Below are 6,170 nucleotides of genomic sequence, written 5' to 3'. Positions count from 1 at the left end.
ATTTTTTTTTCCAAAAAAGTATAATGCTTGGTCGAACTAAACACAAGTTAAAAATTTAAATCTTTGAGCATGAAGGCAACTTAGCTGGTTAATGTGTTCGGTATTGATGACGCGGTCCGAGCTTGATGTGGGACAAGGTTCCATTCCCCAAGCCGGTCCCGAGGTGGCAGAGCAAAGAGCTCGGCACTCCGAAGTGGTGCCATAGCACGGTCAATGCCGGCCAGTTGAGTGATGCCGAAGTCCACGGCATGCAGTAATGAAGTGTTGACGCAGCCCCCCGTCTAGCCGAGGTGACGCCGAAGGATATAGTCCGGCTGGATCATTTTCCTATGCACAAAAAATAGTGCAACCCGGGGGTAATAGTAATAATAATAATTAAAAAAAGGTTGCATAATAAATAATTTATGCAAAGTGAGTAATAAAAGAAATATGGCCTGGCACCGAAGTCAATGTCGATGCAGGGCGTCGGCGTGATGCAGTAAAGGCATGACAAAGCCTGAATTCACAGGTCAGTCCGAGTTCCGAATGCGGCGTTCGCTGGACTATGCACGGAAACCGACTGAACCACCGTGCGATCGTCGTTAATGCGGCCACCAGTTGATAGACCTGCGTACATATGATGGACAAACCAGAGTAATAATTCCTTGGGAAAAATGAACCAAAACAAGCAAAAAATAATAGGATTAATAGCACCTGGTTTATTTGTTGTAGCAATCCGAAGAAAGGCGATTCCCAAAATTGGGACTTGATCCGCACACCCATTGCCTGATGGGCGATAGAGCGACGGCATGTCAATGCCGGCAAAGGTTGGCTTGCCAAGGCAAAGCCCTCGGTCCAGCTAATCATGACGAAGCTGGTCGGCCGGTGACGCCAAAGTCACCGGAGTAGGTTGATGAAGAGATGGCGAAGCCCCCGGTCCAGCCGAGATGTCGAAGCCTCGATGTTAGCCGATGAGTCGAAGTACATCGGCGTGATGGACACCGGCTTGAAGAAGCAACAGTGCGACCCTGCCGATGCAGGTCGTGACATGGTCAATGCCGGCTTGATGAAGTGATCGTGCGGCGATGCCGGTGTGCCCGCTCTGTGTAATCCGTGGGGCGGCGATGTTGGTGACGATTTATCCTTCGCGATGCCGAACTCTTGTTCGGCTTGCCGAGATGATGATACGAAGAAGTTGAGCTCGGCTCAACAAGGTGACGACGTGTCTAGCGCAGGTCGGCAGCCGTGGATCAATATTGCCGGACTGGTTTGACACCAGCATGATGTTGAAGATCATGTTCGAAAGATTTTAAAGTTAGTGGGATGTGTTCGAAAAAAAACAAAAAACCCAACACAAAACTTTCTTCAAAAAGGATGTCCGAAATCCCGTTCATAAAAAAGATGAACTCGGGTCAGATTCGTTCTCGCGCAGAAAACAGATCCGAAAAGTGATGCACTAATCGGAAGGTTCCCGGAGTTTGGACGGTTGGATCGAGCTGAAATTTTGAGGGGTGGTAGATATAGGAATTCCACAGCCGATCAACGGTTGGATCTTCCAAAGGACATTCGAGCTAGAAGCTGGACACCACGCCCTAAACTCGTCCAGATTCTCGTCCAGATTTGACAGGGCTCCGGTATATCGTGGATTGCCAGAGATTCCTCCATCTGAACTCGATGAAATTTTTCAGGGCTGTTGTAGACTCAATTCCGCACAATTCCACTGAAGAGATCGTTAAAACGACACTTGAGGAGGCGGTGGCGGCGGACACAAGTTCCCTGTCCAGAAAAACAGCACGACCGCCCGAGGGCAATGTTGACGTTGAGCCCCCGGGCTCCTTGGATGATCCCTCCGTGATCTTGATGGAGATCGGAGTTTATGTCGATGAAGAGCCTCTTCCGAACATGACAATCGGAGGTAGGGCAAAGTCCTTGGCCGAACAAAGGTGACCAGTCGAGCCGGTAACGAAGATGCCGAAGTCGCAGTTGATCTGCAGGCGAGCCATCGAACCTTTGCCGAACACACAGCGGAACTCTCAATGAAAGCACCAATGTCGGTGTCAAAACCGGCGGATCTTGGGTAGGGGGTCCCGAACTGTGCGTCTAGGCGGATGGTAACAGGAGATAAGGGACACGATGTTTTTACCCAGGTTCGGGCCCTCTCGATGGAGGTAAAACCCTACTCCTGCTTGATTGATATTGATGATATGGGTAGTACAAGAGTAGATCTACCACGAGATCAAAGAGTCTAAACCCTAGAAGCTAGCCTATGGTATGATTGTTCTTTTTTTATCGACTAGCCTGGCCTCGGTTTATATAATGCACCAGAGGCCTAGGATAACAAGAGTCCTAGACGAATACGCTGGTGGGGGGGAGTCCTTGTCTTGATCGCTAAGTCTTGTGGAATCTTCCTTGTATGCGGCAGCTGTCCGAACTGGCCCATGAGTATACGACCATGGGGGTTCTTGGCCCAATCTAACAGATCGGGAGATGATGTGTTGAGTACCCCCTAGTCCAGGACACCGTCACCACCTTTAAAGGTATCATACCAGGTATAAAGGCCTATTACACGGGCTCAATCACACTGGAAGTGGTCTTCGGATCTCCGGACAATCACCGTACCGAAGACTTAGTCTTCAATGTCGTCCCCTTTCGCAGTAACCATCAGGCACTTCTCGGAGGAACCGCATTCGCTCGGTTCAACGCGGTGCCACATTATGCCTACCATAAATTAAAGATGCCCGGTCCATGCGGCGTCATCACGGTTAATGGCAGGTCCAAACTCTCCCTCACAGCCGAAGAGGCTACCACCGCCCTAACAGCAAGAACAACGGACGGCACCTTACAATCGAACCTCAAGTCGAAGACCAAGCTCCCGGACACCACTAAAGGAGTCCGAACTACTGTGCGGTAGGATAGCCCGGGCCACCCGGAGATTAATTAAAAATACTCCAGAAAAGGATAATACAGGCCACATACTGCGGCTCAACCGCCAGGTGGCGCAACACCATTTCTTGCACTTTCTTTGCAGGCTCACAGGTACATAGGCTAGGATGGATGGCGTGGAAACAGTTCGAGCACATAAGGGAATCTCTAGATATTCCCCTCTATGATCATCCGATTACACCCCGGGTCCGAGCACAATTTCCTCACACCCGGTATCAGCAGGTTCTGCAATCATATTTCGTTTTATCACATCATCTGTACTCATACGAATTGACATATTACTCAAATACAACATGTGGATTTATGTGATCCTCACCTACTGCTATTTCTAATTTAAAACTCTTTTGTTAAAAGGCGACCGCTTACCGTGATATGCCTCAATATGCCAGGGGCTTCATCACGCCCATACTATGGCAAAAAAGTCCGAACACCTTCACGGTAGTTCGGCACCCTGAACTTATAGCATTATATGCATCAGCTCCGAATCATGTCTTGGGTCAAAAGTTGGGTTTGCTCGGATCCTATGTTTTGGTACCTTACGTTCCGCTATATAAGCTAAGGTAGCATTGGGAGGACTACTGCGATTGTGTCCCGGTTCTTCCGGACGAGCACCTCAGTAGAGAAAGCCGAAAACTGACTGTCATGATGTAGCAAGAGCTGGTCAGCTGTTCGAGAGGTTTTCAAATCTTTAAGGATTTCTTCCGCATAATGCTATAACCAATGCAGCGTGCGATGGATCGGCCTTTTTTGATCAGGCGCTTATAGAGCCCCTAGTGCGGTCTTCCGAACACCAGGGGCTGCGCCTACCTTCCTCGAAAAAACTCCTCTGGCTAAGTGAGAGTGATAAAGCCGTATAGTCCGATTGCCTGGTTCGCTATGCTGAACACCTCCTTTAGGGACCCACAACTGCGATAAAGAGTGCTCAGGTTTATCCCGAACACCCCCATACTCACTACGTGGGGGCGGAAGCCGATGACTGGCTGACTCTCAGGATTATTATATACAACGGCCGCACAGGATGAAAAACTTTCATATGACAAGCAATAAATAATGACCTTGTTCAAATATTACAAAGGAAAAACATGACCTTAATTACGAAAATCTAATGTCCTTGGCGCACTGCTCCACCGCAAGGCGGGCCCCTTTCAAGACACCTTCATAATACAGTTCTGGCTTGTGGTGCTCTTTCCCCTCTGGCGGTCCTTCGGTCATTAGCTTTTCTGCATCCATCTTCCCCCAATGCACCTTTGCGCGTGCGAAGGCCATTCGCGCACCTTCTATGCAGACCAACCGCTTGATGACTTCGAGTTGAGGGTAGGCACTCACAATCCGCTTCACGAGCCTGAAGTAACTACTTGGAATCGGCTCGGCAGGCCATAGCCGGATAATCAAATCCTTGATGGCTAGCTCGGCTGCTTTATGTAGTTCGACCAGCTGCTTCAGCTGATCGGAAAATGGCACCGAATAATTCGGCGCCAGATACTGCGTCCAAAAAAGCTTATCCATAGTATTCCTCTCTTCGGCTCGGTAGAATTGGGCGGCGTCAGATATGCTACACGGCAGCTTCGCAAATACCCCTAGAGAAATCAGAATTTAAATTCTCAAACTAATTTTCTCCTTTTAAAATACTTGCTTTGTAAAGAAAGGGCCTTACCAGCCGCAATCTTCCTCACCTCCTGGATTTCCTTCAGGGCGCCTTGGGCTTCCCCCCGGGCATCATTTGCGGCTTGGCGAGCCTGGGAGAGTTCAGATTCTTTCCCTGCTAAACTCTGCTCCAAGGTCTCGCACTTCTGCACGGCCTCCTGAAGCTTCCGCTCAGCCTCAACAACTCTAGCCTCGTGTTTCTCACGAAGAGCCTCCTCTGTGGCTGCCTTTTTATCGGCTTCGGCCATAGTCTTCCAGAGAGCCTCAATTTCGGCCATCACTCCTAGAGCACATTATAAAAATATTTTCAGCATGTACACTTATTCATTCGTGCTACATAAACAAGGTTTCTACCTACCTTGATTATCCTCCAGCTGTTTCTTCACTTGGCCAAGTTCTCCTTCGGCCCGCTCCAGACTATGTGTCAGTACGGATACTTCCGCAGCTTGAGAGGCGGCAGTCCCAACAGATGCCTGCTGGTTAAAAAGAGTGATAAATGTCATCAAGTGAGTCTCCTGCGAACATGAATTTGATCCTCTGTCCGGTTCCTTCTTTCACCGAACATTGTATCAGGGGCTACTATCTATACCATGACACTCTCCCAAAATCTCATAAAACATACCTCAAAGCCTCTTATGAGGCTGATACAGGATTCGTTCAGTCCACTCTCAGCGGACTGAATCTTCTCAATCACCGCACCCATGAGGGCATGGTGTTCATCAACGATGGAGGCACCCCTCAGTGCCGCCAATAAAGTATCCGACACCTCTGGTTGGACAGAGGCGGCCGGCGAAGCAGGCATACCTCCTCCAGTTGGCGAAGGCTGTTTGTTTGACTCGGGGACGTTAGGGGTCTCTAGAATCGTGTCCGGCTTGCGTCCGGATTCAACATGACCCCCGCCGTCGACACCCACGGGAGCTTTCTCTCCTGTATGACCAGCCCCAGAAGTATGGCCTCCTGGCGCCACCTTTGCAACCTTGTCCCCTCCTCCATGTCCTGGGTCCTTCCGGGACGAAACCTCGGTTTCATTCCTACGTTTGGAGAAGGAGGCCTTCGGGGGTGTCTCGCTCCCCATAGCGTCCGAACCCAACAGATCTTCTGATGAGGATTGTTCGGCGCGGGGCTTTTCCGGACTGAAAAGGAAAAGCACGGCTCAAATTAGAATGTGATGCCATGACAAGTTCGGACGCATGAGTGTGTTCGGATTTTATACTTACGAGTTCACCAGGGGCTCGGCCCTGGGATCCCACTCCGGGCTGCTATCGGTGGCGCCGGTGGACTCCTCTTGAAGAGGAGTTTTCCCCCTCTTAGGCGAATCGGCCTCCAAGGAGTTGGAGTCTGTTCTTTTCTTCTTTCCCCTTGTGGGGGATTCGTCTTCCTCCTCCCCGTCCTCTTCTGAGGAAGAATGGGCATTGGAGTCTTCGGATTTCGTGTCCGGGGCACCACGGCGACGGAGGCCGCCCCTAATCTTCTTGGCCTCCTTTTCGGTCTTCTTCTTCGGCGCCTTGTATGGCGCCGGGACCAGAATCTTCATCAGAAGTGGGCCGGCCGGTTCTTCTGGCAGAGGGGCTAGATAGTAGAACCGCCCCGGCTTCTTCGCCCAG

This window comes from Triticum dicoccoides, chromosome 6B, assembly GCF_002162155.2.
Source record: "Triticum dicoccoides isolate Atlit2015 ecotype Zavitan chromosome 6B, WEW_v2.0, whole genome shotgun sequence".
Taxonomy (NCBI): domain Eukaryota; kingdom Viridiplantae; phylum Streptophyta; class Magnoliopsida; order Poales; family Poaceae; genus Triticum; species Triticum dicoccoides.
The sequence above is the reverse complement of the archived record's forward strand: the minus strand, read 5'-3'. Positions refer to the sequence as shown.